This window comes from Lepisosteus oculatus, chromosome 13, assembly GCF_040954835.1.
Source record: "Lepisosteus oculatus isolate fLepOcu1 chromosome 13, fLepOcu1.hap2, whole genome shotgun sequence".
Lineage (NCBI taxonomy): Eukaryota > Metazoa > Chordata > Actinopteri > Semionotiformes > Lepisosteidae > Lepisosteus > Lepisosteus oculatus.
Genome location: NC_090708.1, coordinates 991,073 through 1,015,467, shown reverse-complemented (window position 1 = coordinate 1,015,467; position 24,395 = coordinate 991,073). Strand labels below are relative to the sequence as shown.

At 40.3% G+C, this 24,395-nt stretch overlaps 1 protein-coding gene across 4 annotated transcripts in view; it reads right to left on the bottom strand.

The window, feature by feature from the left end:
• The window catches only part of LOC107079092 (inactive N-acetylated-alpha-linked acidic dipeptidase-like protein 2), a 295,727-nt gene extending 277,161 nt beyond the window's left edge, over nucleotides 1–18,566 (bottom strand). For 2 of the 4 annotated variants that reach the window (XM_015360862.2, XM_015360861.2), the window contains exons 1-2: nucleotides 18,280–18,563; nucleotides 4,554–4,617 (exon numbers count right to left, since the gene is read on the bottom strand). The gene's annotated coding sequence lies outside the window, so the exon portion shown is untranslated. Of the gene's footprint in view, nucleotides 1–4,553; nucleotides 4,618–18,279 lie in introns of all 4 variants that reach the window. The other 2 variants (XM_015360872.2, XM_015360868.2) reach the window with 2 other exon arrangements.
• Nucleotides 18,567–24,395: the final 5,829 nt, after the last annotated feature.

Sequence of the window (24,395 nt, the reverse complement as noted above, 5' to 3'; positions counted from 1 at the left end):
CGAAGACATGAAACAGCACAATATCTGTTTTCAGTAATGGTGAGAGAAAGACAGGAAACTATCCTGAAAAGCAGAGGTTTGCTATTACCTCACCCACGACCACCGAAGAATTTCCAAGACACATGGAAACAAGTAGTGGAATGAGACAACAGTGTTATGGAGGCAAAATGATTCTTTTTTCCAAACCCTTCTCATCATTCTCATGAAGCATTTATAATATGAGAGGACTGCTGTTGGTATGGAATGCTATTCTGCTATATTAGCCTCTATCATTACATCTGAATGTTTTGTGTGTGTGTTTTAAATATCCATTATTTTTTCACTGGGAGGCTGATTTGAATATCCGCAGTGTTATTATGGCAGTTTTTTCAAACGTTATTTCCGAATGGGTTTGTTCGGTTAGCCCAGTGCTCTGCCAGAGCCTCTTGTCTGTTTTCTGCCACTTCTCAGTGAGAATTGCATTTCTCCACCGATGAGCTGTGCAGCAGTACAGCACATGACATTCTGAAATAGTGACTGAAATCCAAAACAATAACAATAATAACTATTACATACTGCCTCCTTTATCAATTTAGTTATCTTAATTTAATGCATAGGCCTATTGCATATGACATTTAATATCAATAAGACCAATGTTGTCTGTCACCAGCAATAACGGCAGCATTTATTCCTATAGTGTCATGCATTCAGAAGGTTTATTTACATTTATAACTACGTTATTTGAAATATTTCAGCAATGACCTTGAAAAAAGGAACATGCAACAATCCAGTTTAATATTCCACATAAATCTCGACTCATTCCACTGCAGGTACTGGAGATCTGCTCAAATATGACTACACTTTGGATGGCATTTTTTCAAAACCCAAGCATCCCTAATGTTTAAGACCTTTAGTGTTGAACTGAACTTTTCAGATAAAGCTGCCTTCACCAAACACTTGCCTATGGTAAATACAGTATAGTGCCAAAACCTTCAGCGCCATCATTTGTATGATGCTGATGCATCATATTTCAAATAAAACCGCAAAAAGGTCAGACAACAGTTCCAAGATCTTTCCTATGACCATTTCTTATGCACAGCTGTTTTTTTTTTAACTTTGTTGCGTTTTCCTCCCTTGGGCAAAAAAAGAACAATTATTTCTGACTGGTGGTGTTCCCAGAAGCGTGACAAGTAAGAAAGGTACTATGCACAATCGTACCAACATGGAAACTCAGAAAACATGCCGCAATGTCGGCTCATTTAAAGCAGCTCCAGAGCACAGAGTAACCACACTGCCTTTTTCACTAAAGCCATTCATTCTTCTATCACTTTAGCCTATAAGACTGTAGAGGTCACACCAGGTGTTCCACTGCTCCTTTCAGCACTGAGGGCTATAGTTCTTGGTTTCCTTGGTGAATGCCATGCATCATTAACAGGCTTTAAATGTACAAACATCATACCAGTTCCTCTTCACGCCCTGGTATTTTTTTATTTTTTTACACTGCATTCAAGCTTTGCTTCCCCTCACTTTTTCTCAGACAGCCTCAGAAGTTGTTGCCCTTTGGCTTTTAAGCTATAGGACAAACACTCAGAGTGGAAATGGATAGTTCACTCATACATAATTCAGGCAGAGTTCTGTGGTCCTTGAAGTCTACTAGAGAAGCCATATGCTTGGGAAGCTTAGGTAGGTCAATAAGCTTAATTAAATCTGTCTTTTTTCTATTTCTTCTTTAGGTTATTAGTCTTAAACTATATTCTTTCTATGACGTTCAGTTTACAGCTACAGTATGTTTAAAAACAAATTACAGGCTTTACTGATGAACAACTTTACAGATCAGACAATGTGATGCTGCTGTTAGACTGCTCGGCCGGTAAAACGAAATGAATGAAGGTTGTCTGAACTAAAAACAGGCTTTCTTGTTCATCGGCTACAGTAGGTTCTCAAATACAAATTACAAACATGCCCTGTATATAAAATATGGTGTAACGTTATTTTATGCCTAGTTAGCCACAGTAAAGATTAAGCAGCAAATTATGAAAGTGCAGTTCAGTAACATTGAAAGATTTTAATACTATTTTGTGTTTTAAACAATATAATACTTTGAAAACAGGCAGGGTGATTTCAAAGGGTACTTGCTCAGAGTAAAGCATCCTTCTTGGTTTCTGGAAATAATTATAAAACTTTAGAATCTAAAATCTAGCATTAGACAGCTTACGAGAATCGTGGAAAGTATATTTCATTGTGTTTTTCTTTCTTCCGAACATGATGTTGGAAAACATCATGTAGTTTATTTGAAGTCATAAATCATTTTTGTGTTTTTCACCATGGTGTAGAGCCCTAAATGTCCTTCGATAACAATATGAAAAGCGTCCCAGTATTTTCCTACTGGCGACGGCTTAAGCTGCGAAGCGAAACGATCTGTGGCTACAGATGTACAGTATCTTCAGAGTTCTCAGCATTGGTTACAATTTCCAACAGTATTGGTCAGAAATGCTTCTGAAGCCAGGCTATACTGTACACCCTCAGCTTCTCTGAAAAAAAAACAGGTTACTGGCAAGTGTTTGTCCGGTTTACAAACCTCTGAAAATATCTTAAGGAACACACTGTGGTGCGAGGATGGAAGTAAGGTATATCTCTTAGGGCAATGAGCAGACAAGAACATGCAGAGACGAAGGTTAAAAGCCTGTGTTCTTAATCAATCTTATATTCCACTGATTTCAATGGAGGTTCAGTTCACACAGCTTTGCAGTGTCAGCTAACAATAGGTGCTAACTAGCACACGGAGCAACACTACGAGCAAGCGGGTTTCGTGTAAAAGTCAAACACAACAGCTGCAGATGAAGTATGGGTGCACTGCTGAGTACAGATTAGTAAATGAGTTACACAAGATTGAGGCTGTAGCTTTGCAATGATGAGGATACTGTTCGAGTGCTTCATCACACAACCGTTTCTCTACAGCAGGAGGCTAAGAGTTGCTTTTGGCAGAGGCCATCGGTTACTACACCTCTGTTGCTGCATATTGGTAGACCACTACATATTCTTTAGGTCTGAATCATTCAAGTTCACATTAGCAACTTTCCAAACTTCAGGATCATTTTCTTTCTTAATGTCTTTTAACATTTAATTAATTAGAGAAATTACAAGTGCTTTACATATAAGAGGGAATCGACTACAGTCGACTACAATCTATATACTGTAAACGTATTAAGTATGAAAAATAGATTTCTTAAGATTGCTTTCTTTCCCTGATCATACATCTTTTTAACCAACCAGCTGTATGTTTGTGATGATTCATTTAACTGTCAATTTCTTAAAAACAATTTTCTTGAAGTCATAAATTTAAAATTTCAGAACATTCCTCATTTTTGTCAGAACATTTTTGTGGTGTAACAGACATTTTTTTGAGGCAGAAAAATAGAAAAGTGTTAGGACTGGAATTCTTGAATGGTTTTTAATGCAAATTAAAAGGAAATACTGGTATTTACATTTTTTCAGGTGAAATGATGTGTTTCTTCTAATGAAATGATTACTGTAATGTTTAAGAAGCTGGGTTTCTTTTTTTAAATAGTTTAATTTAATGAAGTAAAAAACTATCAGAGCTAGAGAGGTTTACTGTACATACTGATGTGTGTACTAAGCACAAAGGATATATGTGATTTGAGATTACAGATTATTGTTGCTGGTAAGAAATTGAGCTGAATAATATTGTTTTCAGTACTCCCTGGATATTTGCAGATCTGAATTAAATGGATGATTACCTTTCCTGTATTTTAAAACAGCCATATTTATACAACATGGAAATGGACTGCGAAAAACCCACCATAATAAAATAATGTAGCACACTTCATAATATCGGGAAGCCCGGAGTTTTTCTTTTTCTAGTACTGGCAACTTATACTGTACATCTACAAAGCAAAATAGTCACAAGGGACAGAAACGAAAAAGAAAACCTTAGAAATTACCCAAAAACTAAAGAAAAACAACGTAAAAAAAGATAAGACGATACATTCCGATTCTGTGTAACGTTATTTCAAAGTATTAGGGTTAGCGCATTAATGACAATCCGAGACCATTTTTCTAAACACTGGGACTGTGGATTTCGTGTTCCGTGTCCTCTGGTTGTAACACAGACCTATATTCTGTGGAAATTCAAGACCACACTGGACCCTATACTCCTGTGCATTAAAGGTACTAGAGTATCGGTCCAGAGGTTTCATCGTCGGAAAGATTAGACTCATGCACCCGTTTCAACCGTTTTCCCTCAGATCCCCGACTTTTCTAAAATCCTTTGCTAGCAGAGACATAAAAGAACGCTGTTTCTTTAACTTGTGCTCTGGAAGGTAGCAGGGCATTTAAGGCAAACTGCATCGCAAGGGTTAAAATCTCCATGTGCTCGCTGTACAGGAAAGTGCTGTCTCCACGCCTCGCCATTTTATCCATGTCTTTCTTTGGCTTATTTCTTTCTGGTTTTTGAGACTTCCTGGTCAGAAGAATAGCATTTCTTTTTTTTTTCCAAAGAAAGAGAGAAAACCCTTACAGCAATATTCTCGGAAGGTCATTGTCGGGGGGCTTACCCTGGGTCAAATGAAGAAGGCCCCAAAACCGTCAAAAACTATCGACCCCGTCCGGCTGCAAGACCTGCAAGAGAGAGAGAACAACAAAGACAGTTTGTGACAAAGCTGACACGCTGTACTCCTGGAGGAGTGAAATCAATTGTGACATTTTTCATTTATTTGTAAATGCCTCTTTGGCGGCACACTCACTCGAAACGACAGTTTAGCTCTTACGGAATAAGCGAGGTGATGGTAAAATAGAAGAATCCTGACAGTTGCTTTAATGAGATTCCGCATTAGGGCCGCTCTCTCACACTTTCCCCTCGCCAAGGAGCGCGCCCTTCACTTTCAATCTAGCATCCCAGTAATTTGGAAAATGTTAACCCTCTGGAAAACTAAACTAACCCTTCTCTTAGCCTGGATCAGCCTGCCGTTTTTCTGCTCCCACTTCCGATTAATTCAGAAAAAAAAACCCGGCATCACCCTCTCCTAGACAATCGTGCGCAACTTTAACAGAATAAAAAGTAAATTGAATATACATAACCCGTGCCTAAAACTACAGATCTAACACGTAAACTCTGCGGGACTCACTGTGTTATTGCACAACAAACATTCCACTTTATCAAGGGGCTCCTGCTTCTGCCTTTTAACCTTCACTGACACCTAGACATGATCTTACCTGCGATGACACAGCAGCCCTGTTGTCTAGTAGCATGCAATGCAATGCCATGCAAATAGCTAGACAAAACACTATACAAACTGCAAAAGGCGTTTATATATGTATAAAATTAACGACGCATTTTAACCTATCAATAAACTAATCAGATTGCCTCTTGAATTTCTAGGACAATTAAAAATATTTACATTTTATGTCACAAGATACTTTGTACACCAGTACCAAATTCTGCCAAGGTCAATTAAAATGCACCTCAAGATGGCTTTGCTCTATCTTTCTTTCTCTGGAAAAGGCAAAAGCCCTTTCAGTTACTCCGTAGTCTCCTTACAGAAATATTTGACAGCATCTGGGCTGCAGGATTTTTAGAAGCTCACAAATTTCTGAATTGTGCCAGGTAAAGCAGTTGGATTTTGCATTCCCCTGCACAAGTGGCACGCGAAAAAACATCTCGAAAAAGCAATGCTCCGTTTTAGGATGGATAATTTCGAAATAAGGTATTTTTTCCCAAACAGCGATCTCCTGTTGTTGCCTAGCGGAGAGCTGGTAGCTGTATTACGTACTGCAAAAGAACCACAACGCCATTTTCCATAAGGCTTTGTCCTTCCTGTGCCTCTCCCCCTTCATCTCTCTCTTCACTCTGTTAACCGTTTTCCCACCAGTGAGGCTGCTGGCCAGCGTCATTTCCTCAGTCTTGGTATATTTAAGAATTTTAAAATGTCACTAATATGCCTTACATTATTAAAATAAATCTCCATATTCTGTCGCACTAACGAAAATCTACCTTCCTAAAACATGAAATTTTACGACAAAAAGTATTCGCGCTATTTGAAATGAAATTCGCATTTCAGCTGACTGCCCTTCACTCTGGACAAGGAACCGGGACAATATTTACCTTGCTTAAGCATGCTGAAACACAATACAGGAACAGAACACCCTATCTCTAAAAGCTGCAAACGCAAATCTGTGTACCCAAAAACCCAAATGTTCTGGCACAACGAACAGCAAAAAAAAAATACTGCGAAGATGGAAAGATAAAAAACTGATGCTCTACCTAGCGAGCTGGGGCTTGGCATACCGAATTGTGTAAGCAAACAGATGCACAGCATGTAAAACTACAAAAAGAGGGCAAAAAGTGCATGCACGAAATCTAGAAAAATGCACAATGTTTTTAACGGAAAATAGTTTTCAGCCTAGCAAGTGTGTGTGGACGTGTACTGTACAATAGTGCAAGAAACACATCTTGTCATGAGCACTGGCAAGGCAGCTGCAAACAAACAGAAGTCCTTCTGATTGCTGATGGCAGCATTGCATTTGTATTTGATGAACTTTAGACCACCTAATGATAAAATAGGTATGTTTACTCATGTAGCGTATTCCCAGCTTGTTGTCATAGACGCAGATACTGTACTTACTCCAGATTCAGAATTCTGGTGCACCGCATACAAAACAAGCAGAGTCTCTGCTGGAAGACCTTCTTCCTTCATGAGCTTCCTCACTCTTGACAGACACCAGCATATTGTCTGTGTAACAGAGGAGTGGGTCTCCGAAAGTTATCACCTGCTAAAAGCCCTGTAATCCATGCTTAATTTGCCCCGGCACAGGGCTGGTTGAGCGGAGCACTTGAGAGCTTGGAAACCTCCCTCACACAGGAAGGTTATGCACCTCCACTGTAAATATCCCTTCACGATTCTTTGAAATATGGGTGATGAAGTGCTGGTAATGCCCCCAGGGTTCAAAATTAACACGGTATTTCCTCTGGCTGTCCACTGTGCTATGTGTGTGCTGTGAACTTACTTTTCGGCAGAATGGCACTCCTTTCAACATGTTTAACTTGCCTCAGCTGGGGACAACAGCAAGACCAAATGGAAGTGTTTCCACAGCAACGCGGGCTCCGGAATTACTAGCCAAAGATTTTGCTGAACACTCTTAGGGCTTCTGTGAGTAAAACACCATCATACCACCGGTACTTATAAATTATAATTAATTGCACTGATATGGCACTTGTCATCCCAAAGGATCCTAAAGCACTGCACATATAGAAGGAGACCATCGACCCTTAACTGTTACAAACTGTGACGTGGGAGCTGTAATGACCAAGCAGTCGAGACCCCAGTGTAATAGCTCATACAGTATGAAGGATGACTCTGCCCACAGCACGCTGTCTCCAATCACCATACTGGGGGTTGATTTGGAAATTCTGTTCCAGAGGGACAAGCGCCACCTACTGGTCCATCAACGCAAGCTACAGCAGCAGCCTTGCGCTCCCCAGAGGTCCCGCGTCCAAGTACAGACTTGGCCCAGCCAGGCTCAGCTTCGGAGATCTGAACGGATTCGGCTACATGGCTGTAAAGCTGCAGCGAGCTGAAGTTTTGTCTTCCAACTACTGCATTTCCCACACACCATTATGACTGGAATACTGTGCTGAAGAAGGCATTTTACATCCTAAATAACATATAGGTTTGCCTACAGAATTTCAAAACCCTTCTGCGCTGGGATAATTAGCTATTTCTTATGTCCATGCATCCGAATACCATGCTAGTTTAGTAGCTTGACTTTAATATTTATGCACCTATAATTCTAAATCATCCCTCCGTTCTGTTCTTCCATTCTGAATCACACATCACCCCTCAGCCATTCCTCAGGCAGCACAAAATAAACACCTGGCTCATCAGATGATTGCAAGTTATTTAGCTTTATGGATGTTTTTTTTTGCAAAATCAGTCAAACATCAAGTTTTAGCTGAGAAACACCAACTTGAAATACCCAACACAAATGAACAACGCCTCAAGATTCTACATAACCTCATTTTATGTGCGGTCACCTTTCCGTGTTTATTTGTGAGACCGTAAGAAATCGCAGCTGTTTTACCTGTCCATTTCTCTCAGGCGCCATTAACAGACTTTGCTCTGAAAGGTAAACATACTGTAATGGAGCCTCCTGAGTCAACTGACACTTGTCTCCATCTTTTCGGCAAGAGTATATTACATTTTATGTGTGTATGATGACCTTCAAAGTACCTCATTTGAGCCTGGAAATGTTCTACCTATACAGTAGGTGCTGCATGAGCAGTGAGTTATGTACTTAATTAAGCCAAAGTAATTTCCCTTCTAGATATCATGTCTCCTTCTACTGTATAATCCATCCTGCTGAGACAGAATCTAAATTTAGCCAGGACAAGTGGCAGGCTTTGAAAACTACTGAGCAAATGCAACCAAACCCGATACTGCTGAGCAAAGGCTAATTGATATTTTTTAATGCTAAATAAATTTATTTGAAGAAATAATATTGTGTTAATTTAAAATACAGCATTTGTCCTTTGGATGGGATCCCTAAGCATCTCAATGAATCTCATCATCAACCAATTTTATAACCCTCAAGTAGCAAAAATAAACAGAGCCACGTTGCTCTGACCAATGAGCATGCAAGGGCTCTGAGAACACCTGTTGTATTATCATCACAAGCAGGTTACATTATACAGAGTTGACTTTTTTATCTGGAAATGCCCTGACTCCCCATTTAGTTTTTAAAATAGTTTTCACACATAAAAGTGAACCAAGTTCAAATCTAGCAGAACAGCAGTTCCTATTAGAAACAGTTCAGCTGACTCTTTGGAATTTCTATTTAATGTTTCACAATACTAAAAGGGGCAAAATCAACAGCAGGGTCATGAGCCTCCAGTCCTAGAGTTCAGAATACAGAAGTCTAACTTCTCACAGTCCCTTTCCATACCAAACCAAAAGCAAAATATTCCTGAGCCAATTAACAGAACATCAAACAATATAATATTGGTATAGACTTAAGTAGTTTAATATCCCATTGACATACATAATCTTAGAGTTATCAAGAGTGCATAACCAACATATTTAAAAATACAGATCTATAATAATTCAGGTGGCATGCGTAGTCTGCAAAGGAACAAGTAATGGGTTTATTCCTGCTGAAAAGAGAAGAGAGAAAATAAGTTTCGGCCGTGGAGCCTTCCTCAGGTGTGAGCAGATATACAGTATATAATATATAATAGATATAATTGTTACTTCAGGTTAACTGTTTAACTTTAGGATGACAAGACCCAACCTGTCTCTTTCACTTTCTAATGATGGACTTTACCTAGAACTTTATTTTCATCTCACACAAATGCCTGTTTCTTTACACTTCAGGCTCCTGTGTCATTACACTTTACTCTAAATCCTGTCTTTATGTTTTTTTTGTCTAAAATCTTACTCCCATTCGTGTCTTTGTGACCAACTAGCTGATATTTTAGATTCTTTGACAACAGTTGTTCAAACCACAATCGTTCCTTTACAACACAGATAAGATAAAACTTCTTTCTGTAGCTCCTATGGGTTCTCTTTCACAGCATCTACTGTATCTGCAGAAAAACAAAACACTAAGCCCACTTGGTAAACTAGGTTTACTTTTGTCAACGTCTACTTTTTGTCCAAATTCTTGAAAATTTCATTAATAACGCTTGAATTCTGAAAAGATCATTACTGAATTCTTTATACTGTAGATTCAGGTAATTTGTTTCTGACTTTACTGCAGCAACTATACATCTTGTAGTCCTCGAATATAGTTTCACTGTCTAATTGTAACATGAATATAACAATCTCTGGGATGTTTTCCTCAATGGAAAGGAGTTCTGTAGAATTAAAAAGGATTGATTTATTGATTTTAAACACCTTTAATATTTTTTTCTTATTGACAGTCCAGAAAATTACACTGAAATTAAAAGGAACTGAGAAATTGGATTAAACTTTCCACTTGAAAGGCACAACTGGATCCATATAATGAAAAGTGCTTCACCACGAAAAGGTTTCAGAAAAAAAGCAATAGTTTTAATAAACAGAACATTTAGAGCTTTTCATAAGCTTCGTGCATAGACATGCTAAATTGCCAGGCACAACTGTTTCCAATTAAATCTTACATGCAAACATAATTCCCACAGTATGAAAATGAATTTCCACAATAATTGATGCAGAAGTAGTGCAATTACTGTTGTCAGATAAATGCTTTCAGTTTTTTGCCCATTGAGAAAGAAATGATTAGGTTCAACATAAGCCTGTATTAAAAACGCAGAATCAGAAGCAAAGGCTTTTATTTTTACTTTTAGTCTTCAGCATTGTGGAGTGTGAACACAGGTAGCAAATAATGCATTTCATGAAAGTAACATTAACAAATACAATAATCATCCAATTGTTAGTCTCCTGTAAATCTAATTACAGTAGTTTCTATGTTTAACTTTAATAAACGTAAAATATGCTTTGCTTTTGTGATACTGTATCAATACCTGGCATTCTTTAAAAACTGCTCTTTCTAATTTTCAAAACCTGTATCATTTCTTAAATCCTAATCAAAAGCACAGACTCCCTCTGGCAGTTGAAAGGAGTCAACAGTGGTTGACAGATCTTATAAATACAGTACAATCATGTGCATTTCGTATATTGACTCCCTACAAATCAACGAATTCTACAAAACAAGCATTCTTATAACTTCTGGGATATTTTTCAGGACTTCTGTAGTATTGTTTCTGTTAGGTGTTGCACAATTGTACTCTACTTCTACACTGGACATTAAAAAAGCCATGAAGGACTTTCTTATACAGTAAGTTATTTTATTTTGATTACTGGTTTTCTGCAGTTTTCTGGTTTTCTGCTTTTGTTTCAGGCTTTTGTGATTCACGTACATTCATGATAACGTCCGCACATTTTCTTTTTAATAATATATAATTTGCAACAAATAACGATATTTTTTACCTTACCTAACAAGTAACTAAAGTTTAAGGTATCCTTCCTGAAATTTATAACTTTTATGTATATGCTCAGATTTACTCCAGAAAATGGTTCTTCACCAAAATGTCTTCACATAGTACAGTGTAGCATTATCACTAAAACAAATGTCACACGATAATGCTGACATTTGCACTCCACTATTATTAATTTTTTTAATGCAGTTTAAAATAGAAAGGACAGTACAGTTCCTGAGTAATTAAAATGTTTCTGTTTTCAAGTGTAGGATAAGATACTGCAGTCAACGAAGTGACAGGCCTGCAGTGAAGTCCGATGCCCTGCTGAAACAGCTGTGGGGAGACAGGACCAGCTCTGGAGTCAGAAGAGCATCTTTCACAACCTGGTAGGGACGAGGGAAGGCCAGTGATAAGAACTGCCCTTCCCCCCCAGCAGACAGGACCTCTAAGGTTCTCGGCTGGGGGACGGGATCAGACTGGAGAGGACTGGGCTACCTGCACTCAAGACGGGTCCAATATCCTCCTGTCATTTTGCCTGTTCTTCAACTCACGGATATGAGGATGCCTTTTACACCTTTTGGCAGCCAATGTTTTTCTAACTACAGTATATATAAATGACAATCGTGACCACGGTCAGTCCTCATGAGGAGGAATAGAATAGTTACGCAGCGCACTGGCCAGGAGTGGACCGAACAAGATACAGTACCTTTGCATCACGAGGACAACGCTCTATCAGGTCAGCAATCTGGATGCCCTGTACACACATGTACACTGTGTACTGTATGGTGGTTTCGCCTGCATTTTTATTCATACTGTACGTCCGTGCACACTTACGAGAATTCGAGTTTCATGTCAAGACTATATGAAAAACTACTGCGTGGGAGAACAGGGCACAGGAGAGAATTCTGAAAAAGAGTTTCTTTCGCTGAATCCAGTAGTTTGCACACCCAGAGGGAAGCCTCATCTTTCTCGGCTCCAACCAAAGTCACTTTAAATATCAGAGAAAACAGCTTGTGTGCTCCCAAGGTACAGTAGTAGCACATCTGTACCCAGAATGAGCTGAACATAAGAAAGAGTGTATTTTGAAAAAATATCACAAGGGAGAGGGTTAATTAAATTACCCTCACATAAATGAAATTATCACTAGCCACTAAGAGCAAAATAAAACTCCAGAAATGTCACTTAAGCAGCAGGGAAGACTAAATGAAGGTGACAGATTCAAATCCCTGCTTGAGGTTTATTACTAATGATCCCTTAAGAAAAGAAAGGAAAAGAGCACCAGTTAGCCTTCTGTAGAAATTCTGTGCTGCTCTCCTTATTGCACCTGGATCACTAACAGGGCCCCCAGGTAAACGGGAAGCTCTTCTGTTGTAAGATGTAACTATCTTAAAAATAGCCAGGGCCTGTGACTCGCTCATTACCTGAAAAGATAATCCAGAATGTTAAATCAAAATGATCATTTTCGTGATTTAGGTTAACCATGAAATCAAAATAAAGTGTCTTCACCTGCAAATTGCTAAGAATAATCAGCTTCAAAGGAGTGACCTTGACTGAAGGTGTGTTAAATTGGCCAGCACATTTTTTTTGTGAGGTATCACTGTTATTAACCCTCAGTTTTTCCATTTCACTTTGTCATTGATGCCTGGCAGGTTATAATTCTCATTTTCTCACTTGGGTGAAGCTCACTGAGGTAAAGATTATGGAGATGGCGCTAGTGATTTTCTTTTACAAAGCACTTGCTTTATTCTTCTCAATCTCTATAATGTGTGAATATAAATAAAAACAGATGCCTTTTATAAACCAGTTTAGCAGTGAAGCAGAATAATGCTCCATGTGCTTCAGTGCATTCAAATTTATGACTGTCCCTATCAAAAAATAATTTAAATTTCATATTTCAATTCCCTGTTGTTGTCAATTTAATCTGATGATTAATGGGTCAAGTATAAAATTAATTGGCAACACCCGTTTGAATATAAATTTTCCATCTGTGTTTATTTATTAATTTTTCCAACCTCCGTGATTAATTAACATTTGTATTTCTTAATTTATTCAGTAGCAAAGAACAAAGAGAAAAAAGCATCTTAAGAAGATTATCTCCTGCAATTTGCTTATTAGTTTGTAATATGAGTGCACTCTGCATGATTTTCTTGCAAGAAAGTCCCTTTGAACTTTAATAAGATGTAGAGTATCAATATCTAGTTTTATAATCATTACAGTAAAAGCACTTTGTGTAGCTTATGGGTCCCTGCATGACTGCTCTTGAAATGCTATGTACATTTATTTAACAAATTAAAAGAAACTCATGTAACTTCAGACTCATTAACATCATAAAATTTAATGTAGCATTAAATAACATACACAAACTTCCAATTCATTTTTATAAGATTTACTAAATAGGAAGTAAGCACATTTAACATTCCAAAAAAGCTCATTCTGTCTGTTGCCATTGTCATCCTGGCCAATATGAATCTGTGCAGCAGTGAATGCAGCTGTTCAACAACTCTAAAGCTGCTTCCCAAGTTAAGAAAGCAACATTGCCATTTTCATGATTTAACGATCTACCCGTGTATACAGTATATACTGTATATGCTGTACACTGCACATAGACGCACATAGCATCTGTTCGCTCCCCATCATCAAACAAGCAGAGGCCTGCCTCTTTGAGCCTGGACCACACAGGGGCCCAGACAGACCACATGCTGTGTCTAATTTCACAACCCATTGGCAAGGTCAGTGCAATGAAGGCCTGGTGTAGAGACTGGGCTTTCCCTCAGGGGTCCCTTTTGCAGAGTTTTCATTGTATGGAAGGCTTTCTAAGTGCACTGCCAAACTAGAGGGAAAGGTGCCAGCTTATGATATGATCAAGAGAAATTTGGCCTGAAATGACAACATATTTTTAGCTTGGCCATACATACAGTAATTTCTGTTTTCCCAGTTTCCTTTTTTAAATCTATTACCTTACTTTTTGCAACAGTCTGAATTCCCACACTCCCAGCAACACTGTTGACCACCTTCGGTAATCTACAAGTTTAATCATGAAATTTTAGTTACAAAGCACCTCACATTTACAGTATGTGCTAACTGTAGATTGAACCAACTGTACAAACTGAATCTACAGAACTGTAGATGTATATTTAAAAAATCTCTACACCCAGGATACCCAGAGTATTAAAACTCTCCTGGATCGGCCATCATTCACTGTCCTGGCTTGTCTGTTACATTTGTAACTCAGACTTCCACTGCCATTTGGAAACATTCAGAGAACATCCCCAAACAAGGGGAATTAAAGCACCTATTTCCACATCACACCAAGGATTCCAATCTAATATCCATGAGTTTTAATATCTCAAATCGTTTGTGGTCTGTGAAATACGCAGTGCCAGAAACAATGCGAACAGCCCACTGGTCCTGATTTTGACAGGTAAAATGTCATCTGAGAATTATCATTTATCATTCTAATAACAATTTCCTGATTTCTTCCCAAAAGGGTGTCACAAAACAGTTCTTTCCGGGCCCTATGCAGACGACATGATCCAGAATTGTGAAGATACACTGGGGAAAAAGTCATGCAGGAGAGGGTCTGGAGACAGGGGGGCGTGTCCCAGGTGAGCAGGTGTCCTGGGGAAGTGAGTCCGGGGCGAACAAACAAAGACAAAGTCCAAACGGGGAATCCAAAACAGAAGAGTAGAGTCCAAGGCCAGGAGATCCATCAAGGGAATAAAAGCATGAACCGGGTCGGGACCGGTGGGGCGGGGAATCAGGAACAGAAGGTTAAAACCATAACAGAGCCAGACGCAACAGGACCCCGGGCTCTCATGAAACGGGAATCAATAAGGAACCAGGAGTGGAGTCTGCGTCTGGGTTTTAAGGGGGAACAGAAATAGGGAACAGGTGCACCTATTGTAATGGGAGAAAACAAGGAAGGGCTGGAGCGCCCTTAAGAGGAGGGGTTAGCGATCGTGACAAAGGGCCAGATAGCAAGTTTTAGTAATTTTGCAAAGAAGTATACTGTACACTGTAAGCCCCTGCAACCTTGACCAATGGTGATACAAGAAAACCTGCTGTGGTACAGTACATTGAGAGCCCACAAACAAGATGGTAACAAATTCAGATTTGTTCAAAGCAATAAAATTAGCAAAACCTTTAAAGACATTTACAACATAAAAACAATATTAGGCATTTACAATAAAAACTATTATTTGAGAGGCTCACTCTCTGTTCCTCAGACTGCGACAGGAGATCACATACAGTACTGGGATGCAGCTCTATGGAGTTTCCTCCTCCTGAAGGGCTGGAACCTGTTCTGATCCTGACAGGTGTGAGAATTCTGGGATTGTTTTTCTAGTTTCAATCCCAGAGTGCAGCAGAAAGTGCATCTCTTCTCTGCTTCTCCCTGCTGGCAGCGGGAGCACAGGCTGTCCTCTTCGGACGGCCAGGTCTGCCTGTGTCCTGTTTCTATGGCCAGGCTGTGGTCAGTGAGCCTGTCCTCTTTGGGCAGCCAGGTCTGCCTGTGTCCAGTTTCTGTGGTCCGGCTGTGGTCACTGGGCCTGTACTAACTGGATAGCCAAGCCCACCTGTGTCCAGTTTTGATAGCCAGGCTATGGTCATTGAGCCTCTACTTCATCGGAGGTCTGCTTCTCACAATATCAGTTCACTGTAATCAATGAGCAAACACGACCATTACTGCCTTATCCAGTGAAACAACGTCTCGTGTGGGAGACACTAACAGCAGGAGCACAGCGAGAGCCACGGGGAGAGGAGACGCAGAGGCACAGTCTGCAGTCGAGTCCTCCTGGTGTTCCAGCCATCTTCTGTCAGGCACTGAGGAGCACAGTAATCATGTTTCATTAACAGTGCGGCTGCACTTTGGTTAAGCGTTGGGGTAGCCACGTACTGTACAAAGACAATACAAAAACTCCCAAAATACACTGAAATATTTGTTTTTGCCTCCTGCAGAATTGTTATACCCCACTTAACAGTTTTTGAAAAAGCATATGGCTCATAAGCTCAGGCAGAAGTGAAGAAATACATTAATATTAACGGATTAATAAAACAGCTTTCTGGAAGCAGCAGAATGCATAAGCTAATGTGCATTAGTGTACTGTATGTTCATTACTGCGCTGAATGTACTGTAAAGCCATCTTTTGCCAAGGTAATAAATGTCCAAGCTCATCAACACATTTATTGTTGCTGATAAATGATCAAACATGGTGCAACATTCATAATATTTTTGTTCTAGGTAAATTCACACAAGCCACAAGAAAGAAAAAAAAAACAGATAAAACCAGTAAGAGAGTGGAGATTTTCTCGTTCATAAGAACATGAAAAAGTTACAAATGAGAGGAGCATTGTTCCCATGCAGTGTGTTTGGTATTTAGCACTGATCCAAGAATCCCATCCAATCATATCGCACATGAACCCAAAGTATCTAATGGCTTCAACCACACAGGATTGTGTACTGTAGCTTGTTACATACTCCCACAACTCTTTACGGAAAAGATCGTCTCCTGTTCTCTGTTTTAAATGCACTTCCACGTGTTTTCCACTGGTGTCCTCCGGTTTGTGCTTCACTGTTTGCTTTGAAAAAGTCCACAAAGAAATTCAAGAAAAGAATGACCTTTCGACGGCGTAAGATTTCTTGTGCTTCTTTAAGTTACTATAACTGCTGGGTCCTCGCTGTCCTTTTGAGAGGAAGTAACGGAGTCTCCAGACGAATCTCTTATACGTGTTATTTACCTTTAAATAGTTTGGAAGAAGGCGAACGCATCGTGGCCTTTGATGTTCACGGTGCGGGTTTTTACAGCCGGATGCCGGCTTCTCTTGGGCACTGTGTCAAACGAGCTTCAAAAAGGAAAAAATATATAATTGGAATGCCAATTTCTCCTGTCAAGAATCAAGTCTAGAACAAGAGCCAATCATTAATTACTCGTGGGCTAGAGCACCTGCCGGTTTTATTTCGAAATAATAGACTTCTCCCGAGTACAAGTGTTAACCTTAATTCGGATAAAAGCTGTCACTTTTAATAGCTGCCAATTTTCAAAGGAGAAGTAATTCGTCAACTATTATATAAGGCTGCACCGCAGTTATGGGTGATTTATTCGCAATAATGCAGTGTGGTCAACACTACCCCGCCTCATCAATTATCCTGCAGCGCCACAATAAAGTGGGTCATCTCCGCTCCACGTCGGACATTCGCCCAGAGCTGCGCTGGCCGCACTGGCCACGGAGAGGTGGACTGGAGCCCGACGGACAGTCCACCGTGAAGACATTCATACAGCATACCGCTTTCTTATTCGAAATAAAAAAGTGCGCTTGTCAACTTGGAAATCCCCCCCCAAAAAACTGCCCTGACATTGCGAAAAGAAAGGAAATGTTGTTGTTGTTGTTGTTGTTGTTAAATGAAAACTCCTAGGCTCTCATTCCAATACAGCAACACAGCGCTTAAGCCCCCACCTCCAATGAATGATACCATGTAAACAAGATACGCCTTCGGAGCTGGAGGCTGAGCAATTAATATCCACCACTGTAATCAGATACACAAACAAGTCTGGTTTTGTAAGGCGGCCTACAATCTTAATAGTTTCTTGCACAGGAGTAGGGGTTGTTAAAGTTGTGCATTTCGGAAAACTGCAAGAATTCTTCGCGCAGACACGCAATCTCCAATGGGCAGACGCCTTCGGGACACCCCGCTAACACAGTGACTTTATCAGGTTACACTGCCTAGTTTTTTTCTCCCGAAATCCATGTGACCCGTTCACAGATCCCCGCTCTCCCAAAGCAATTACGCTCGCCAACTTCGTTTCTCCGGTACGTCGCACAGTTTCACAAAGCCTCCAAGTGCACTCATTTAAAACGGTATTGGATTTAGGGCGACGCTAACAGTTTCGGAGTGGGTTTTAAACGCCAAGTGTCACGGCACACTGAAGTTTAAAACTGAGCTCACAAAGAGGGGCTGGGATTTCCATAGCATCAAAACGAAACCTATTCCATGGCCCCCCGAAAAACCAAAACAAAACAAAGATTGCCAGAGGAAGTCAGCTTAAAAGTGGTTTTCTTTTTTTTAACATATATGTTTTAGCGTGGGGGCTAAGGCCGCTCTCAAAGCCTGTTTCCACGCGAGGTGCAGTGAAAATTAAAAAGTGGCACACATACAGTACACCACTCCAGCAACGCCTGCTGCCCCTAGCAGTGGCTGTGAAGCAAGACGCAAGTTACAGGACGCTGCAAACTTCGGGCCTGACCGCCCCACAGGACACGCACGGAAACAACTCCGTCCCCCGGGGCGGCGGGGCAAAAATCCCAAATTCACGTCTCGCGCGTCTCCTTACCTTCCGCGGCGCCGCTCGTGCCATCGCCCACCCCGGTGCGTCCCGGAGTCTCCACGCGCACTCCGACACACCCCGGGAAAGCGCGAGACTCGGCTGGCGGAACAGGCATGCCTTTCAAGTGAGTTGAGCTGTTTGCTCAGCCTGGTCTTAACTCAGTCTAAGCATGTGTGCTTTCATGTTGTTACTTTTGTTTTTTGGCTTTTGTGTTTATATTGTGACGAATCAACCGTGTAGTCCAAGATTTAGAAACTAAGCTCAAGTCTTCCACTATAAAAAGGAAACATACTTCTTCATTGGCATAATCCCCAGAGAGCACACGTACCTAGTGGGACCACTGCCTGTTATCTACTGCTGGCTCACTACTTCTCCCTTACAATCCTGTTGTAATCATGTTTTTCTCCTGGAAATCACGATTTGTACTATTTTTTGTGCAACCAGCAGAATCTTGCACATGTGCCTTTTCTGAAAAGAGCTAAAAATGACCCAAATAAAACCGTAAAGCCTCTTACCCAACATGTCAGCCCCCGGGAAATGGGGTTAATCATCCTTTTAAAAGCAATTATTATTATTTTAAAAGGTCTTATTCTGGAATATTTCAATCAGACGCATGCACTGCTCCTTTGCGTCAGTCACGTTTGACATGAAGTACAGTACAGTATGTTGCAGATGATGGAGGCTTTGCTGTCAGCAGCACACAAGGGCTGGTGGGTAGGATTGCCTTTTTATCATTGCGACGCCAGCGCTGACCCACAGCAGGGTTTATACGTGCAAGTGCAGACGCTTCAGGAGAAGAAAAAAAAAGTGATCCATAAATTGGATTAAAAACTCACCTGATTCCTGGCACCGAGAGGTTGCGTGTGGCCCTCCATGCCGATCCCTGTGTCAGGCTGGCTTCAGCATTGCTTGAACACGGCTACTGTGAGCTGTTAGCGGTGCAGTAGTTGCTTGGCCCTTGTGTGAGCTCAACATGATGGAGCTGGATGACTCTCATTCCGTTTGGAAGCTGGGCCTTCTTGTAAAGAGCCCAAGAGCCCCCCTAGCAGAGGCCAGTGCCCAGTGCCCAGGTGAGTGCAGGTACGAACATCTGCAGCACCCAGGGAACAGGAATTGAGCTTCATCATCACTGTCCCTTCCACAGTCCTGCCGTCATGAAGAAACCTCTTTGAGCTACAGTACAAATATGTGTTACCTGTGGCCTCAGAGTTGGATTTGTTCATTCTGGGGGGAATGAGGTGGCTACTCCATCTCAGCTTCTTAGTAAAGCTGGTCATGGGGGGGGGGTTCCCATTCCACTGTCTTGTCCTGACTCCCCAGGTGCTTCCAAGCTAGTGCTGTAAAGCTGCAGTGTTGATCAAAGCCGAAGATCAGCTGGCGGGGCTCTGTGCTGAATTAGTCCTCTCGCCCAGGGTCTGTGCAGACTGTGCTGGATAGGTTCCACCACCCTTTGGGAAACACCCATGTCAGTAACACTGGGCAGCAAGAGCCCAGGTGTACAGGAAACAAGCCCTGAATAGTGCATCCAGATTGCAATATCACAAACCTCTGTGTAAAAATAAAGAGAATGTCCTGAGATCCAGCACTGAAATCTACAGTATTTAAATACAGTGTAAATACAGAGGTCAGAATGGGGACCCACGTCAGTGTACGAGCTGCAAAGGAGCAAGTAGAGGTTAATACCACACTGCAAATAAAAAAAGAGGAAAAAACACCACAAACTGGCCGTGCAGCCTCTGCAGATGTGGGGAGGAGCAGGCAAAGAGATCATAAGACAGTCATCAGGAGAGGTGAAACGGAGTTCTCTGAGTTCCTGTCTGAGTGTACTGTATACAGTGCACCAGGGACATTTAGTGTCGATTTGTAAACTAACAGCGAGTGTTTAAGACATTTGCACATGTGGAGAAAGACAAATGGGTGAACAGACAGGGGGATACCCAGAAGGGCAGGGAGATGTGTGTGCAGTGTGCTAACTTGAAATAGAGCATTTTCCTGCTGGTTTTACATTTGAACCTCATTATCTCTTTTGCTCCGTTTTGCTTAGTGGCTTTTCCGCAACTGTATTAGCACAGTGGCAAGACTACTGAAAAGTTTTTGTTATCATATAATATGTTCCCGGACACACACTTGCTGAGAAGGTAACATTGCTTTAGTGGAAAATGAGGGAATTTGATTTTCTTGTTCTTTAAAGTTACCCAGGATTATTTACAAAGATTCACTTAAAATGAGTAGTAAGATATGACAGGTAACCAGCACTGTTTTCTTGAAATTTGTATTGCTCTGATAACACTACAGAGAGAGCTCACTGTTCTGTATCCTTATTTAACGTAATACTTCATGAGAGTAGCATTTTATTTCTCATGTACACTTCATTAAGCAAAAGAAACTCAGAAGTCTTACCGTGATTATTATGCACTTGGGAGTTCAGTATTACATAATAGATTGCTTGCATAATCCATAGTCTGCTTTTTACTGTACTTCTCTTATAATTGCAGTTTTCTGCATGGTTCATTATTATATTCAGAAGCTAAGAATCTTTTGGAAAGCTGAAGGTCATGAAGAACAGTCTGGACAGTCTGAACAATGTACACAGGCTTGGCAGGATGACTAAGGGTCGCTATGGGTTACGGTACTAATAGCCAGAAGGAAAAGAAAGTTCAGGCAGTTTCATTTTGGAATTAAGAAGAGAAGGCTGTCTCAAAATGATCACTTTACATTATTTGCAGTAAGGTGTGCTATACCTTGTGGAGCCTGTGGGAATAGGACTGCACCCTGGGTGGGATGCCAGGACACAGGCACACATGAAACACAAAAACCCCTGACCAGAGGGAGAGCATGCAAACTCCACGCAGAAAGCACACCATCACAGAATCAAGCCCGGGACCCCAAAACTAGGAACAAGAGTAATTCAGCTAAATGAAACATGCATTTTATTTTCAAATGAAAACTTTCTGCCCAGTCTTAATTTTAAATTACTGTGTATGTGCCACTCTAATACAAACAGACAAGCTATGGATTATCATTACAATCATGTTTACAGTGAACATTCGTATGGAGCACTAGGATGACAAGATGCTAATTTTAATCAACATGAGTTTATTGAGTAAGCGAGTCTAATGAATTCCACTGAAATATCTCATCTTGTATACAGGATATTCCTAAACAAACTGAAATGTGATAGTAAACCCTCTCTCACTCTCACCTATCATCTGAACCTCACAGTGCCTTCTTCCTTTCTTTCTTACCAAAAACTCAAACACACATTGAGATCTACCTCTACCTCACATGTCAAGAAGCTCACTCCCCGTCATTTCTATCCTTTTATTTCATTCTGTTGATGCATGTTTTTGCACATTGCCTGTTATTGTTTTTGCACACTGCCTGTTGTCTCTGTCTTTCTGTTATTATACAATTGTATTGTTGTTTTTTGTACTACTTACCGTCTGAGAGCTAGCTAAATAGCATTTCGTTATACCATATACTGTACCTGTCTATGAGTATAATGACAATAAACTTGAACTTGAAGTCTGAAAAATGATTTGTCACAAAAGAGTGATTACAAAGAGCAGTACAGTTGAGAAAATAAAACAAAGGGAGGTGAACTACTTCACAATTGTCGTTCTCTGTATTTCATGTGCACTTGTTGGTGAGCAGATTACTTTCCTGCCCGTGTTCTGCAACTGATTCCTTTTAAAAATACAGACCCATAACCCTGTTTGAGAGTTTACTGCACTCTACATGTGCAGCGTTGTGACAGTTTCACCATTCTTATATCTTGCTGCGGTTTGTACCACATTTGTGCTAGGTTTGTGCCAATGTTCCCTCTAATTTTTAATGGCCTGTGTGTGCAAAAAATTCAAGCAGTAACAAAAACGTGTGTGCACTAAATTGAGTGTATGTAAAATTGTAAAATTGTAAACCTGAAATTATTTTTTGTTAATAGTCAATCTCACAGAAGCATAGAGATGCAAAAGACCGGAACAGCGATTCAACAAGCCCAGTCATGGAGCGAGCATGAGCAGGGAGGTACGAGACTACGAGAGCAGAGATATCGATGATCGAGCAGCAGTAATAACGCACACAGCCATGCTGGACCTCTCACAGCCAGTCTACTGTGGTCAAGCTAGCATTTTTCAGTTGACGACCGTGTTTGTTTTATTATTATCATATTTGGGAATAACATTTTTTGTGCGCAGTTCAATTTCCTATGTGCGCTAATTTCATAACCTGTGTAACCTGTGTGACCTGTTCATAACACCCACGGCTTAGAGGTAACATTGGTTTGTGCCTGCTTAGCTTCTGTTTTACTTTCTGTTCTTTCACGATTATTTCTCTCTGCTTCACTGACCCTTACCCACTTTACGTCACTTCCTATGGCATAACCACAGTCAAATTTCACAAAAGTGAGGTGCAAACAGTTTACGATGTGTATCTTGACTGCCACTGGCACTTCAGTTTATTAAGGCAAGTCATACTAAGCAAGTCCACGCTGAAGATCTCCATCAGTGTGACTGACAACCTTCCTTACCTTTTTTTCTGCTATACAGTACATACCGTATTTGCATTTCTCAGAGCTAAGGAAATTCTGGTGCCGCCTTCATTGAATCCCCTAAAACAAATTCATGCTATGCTAATCTGTAAGGTAAAGGTAAGACTTTTAGTGTAATGTGAAATGCAGTGAAGTGTTCTGATTCATTTAATGCAGAACCCATCTCACACACATAGAGGGATGTTAAAAAGAGTGTTTTAACTCTATAAAAGGATTTGATATGAGATTAGTCTACAGCATTGTGCTCAATCCTGCTCCACTTCAGTCAGCATTGGTGGAGTATCAAGGTCAGACAAAAAGATAAAAGTATCAGGGACCAGGTATGAATACTAAAATAAGGGAATTCGTGATTTTCAGGTCTTAGAAAGAAAATAATACTCTATTCTTGCAGTTTGCATTCAGTTTTGGAATAAGAAAATAGATGACATGACATGATCAGCTGCTGTTACTGCTGCTCTGTGAATCACAGTTTTTCAGGTCAAGCTCTGTGCTTTTTTCTTTCACTCCACTTTCTTCATGCAAGGTGTCATGTCAGACATTTCTCTGTGTACATTAAGATTTAGTCAAGTGAAATGAAAAGCTACTGTGAAATATTTTTCCACCACACAAAGATTTTTAAAAGCACAATAATAACTGCACATTTAATAATATTTAACAGGGCAGGGGAAAACTGGAACATGGTCTCTCTTGATTCTGGCTGCTCGATATCTATGCTACAGAATATACTGTACAGTAGGATGGCTGCAGAGCTATTTCTTATCATTTTAACAATGGAAAAGCATGGAAGTGCTTGCAGTTAAAAGATTGTTACATATTTGGAAGTCAGAAAAGTCTTATTTAAAAATAAGGTTTTAACACCAGCTTTCTATGCAAGCAAGTTATAAAGATTAATAATTTTATCCCCCAAAATTAGGGATTAGCGAGTGTTATACAGGATGTATGTCCTTTTACCCTTCAGCACAGCTTGATTAAAGAGTAATAATCAGCCCCAGACGTAGACAAATATTTATTCTGATAAACTGTACACAGATATTTAACACACACATCATTAACACCACTGCATAAACACAGTTACACTACGCACAGATATTTACAATTCGGTGAGTTTCAGAGACCTGTCTTGCATAGAAATCAAAAACCTGTGTTCTATTGTTATATTCTAAAGACAAAACCTTAACAGGCCAAAGAGAGAAAACCCGTGTCTTAATAAACAAAACAGATCTTATCCAGGACTAATTATCCCTCTCTTAATAGATGCTCACAAATGAATGGGAGCCAATTTCAATATACTAACAATGCACCACTAAAAATAGGAGTGGTGTTTTCTAGTCTACAGATCGTACACAGAAGGAAATCAGATTTGACAAAATTAAGCTCTGTTCTATAGTAAAACTCAAGAGTCCGGCGCTCTGTCAGCATTCAGAATATCTGGACAGAATCTGGTTTCAAGTCTGACTTGAAGGAGGAGCTCTCTCGTGGCTCACAACTCCCCTTCCTCGTGTCTGCTCTCCTCATGCCTTATGCCTGCTCCTGTATATACTGAATGCTGTGGGCCATTATTATGGTGGCTGTC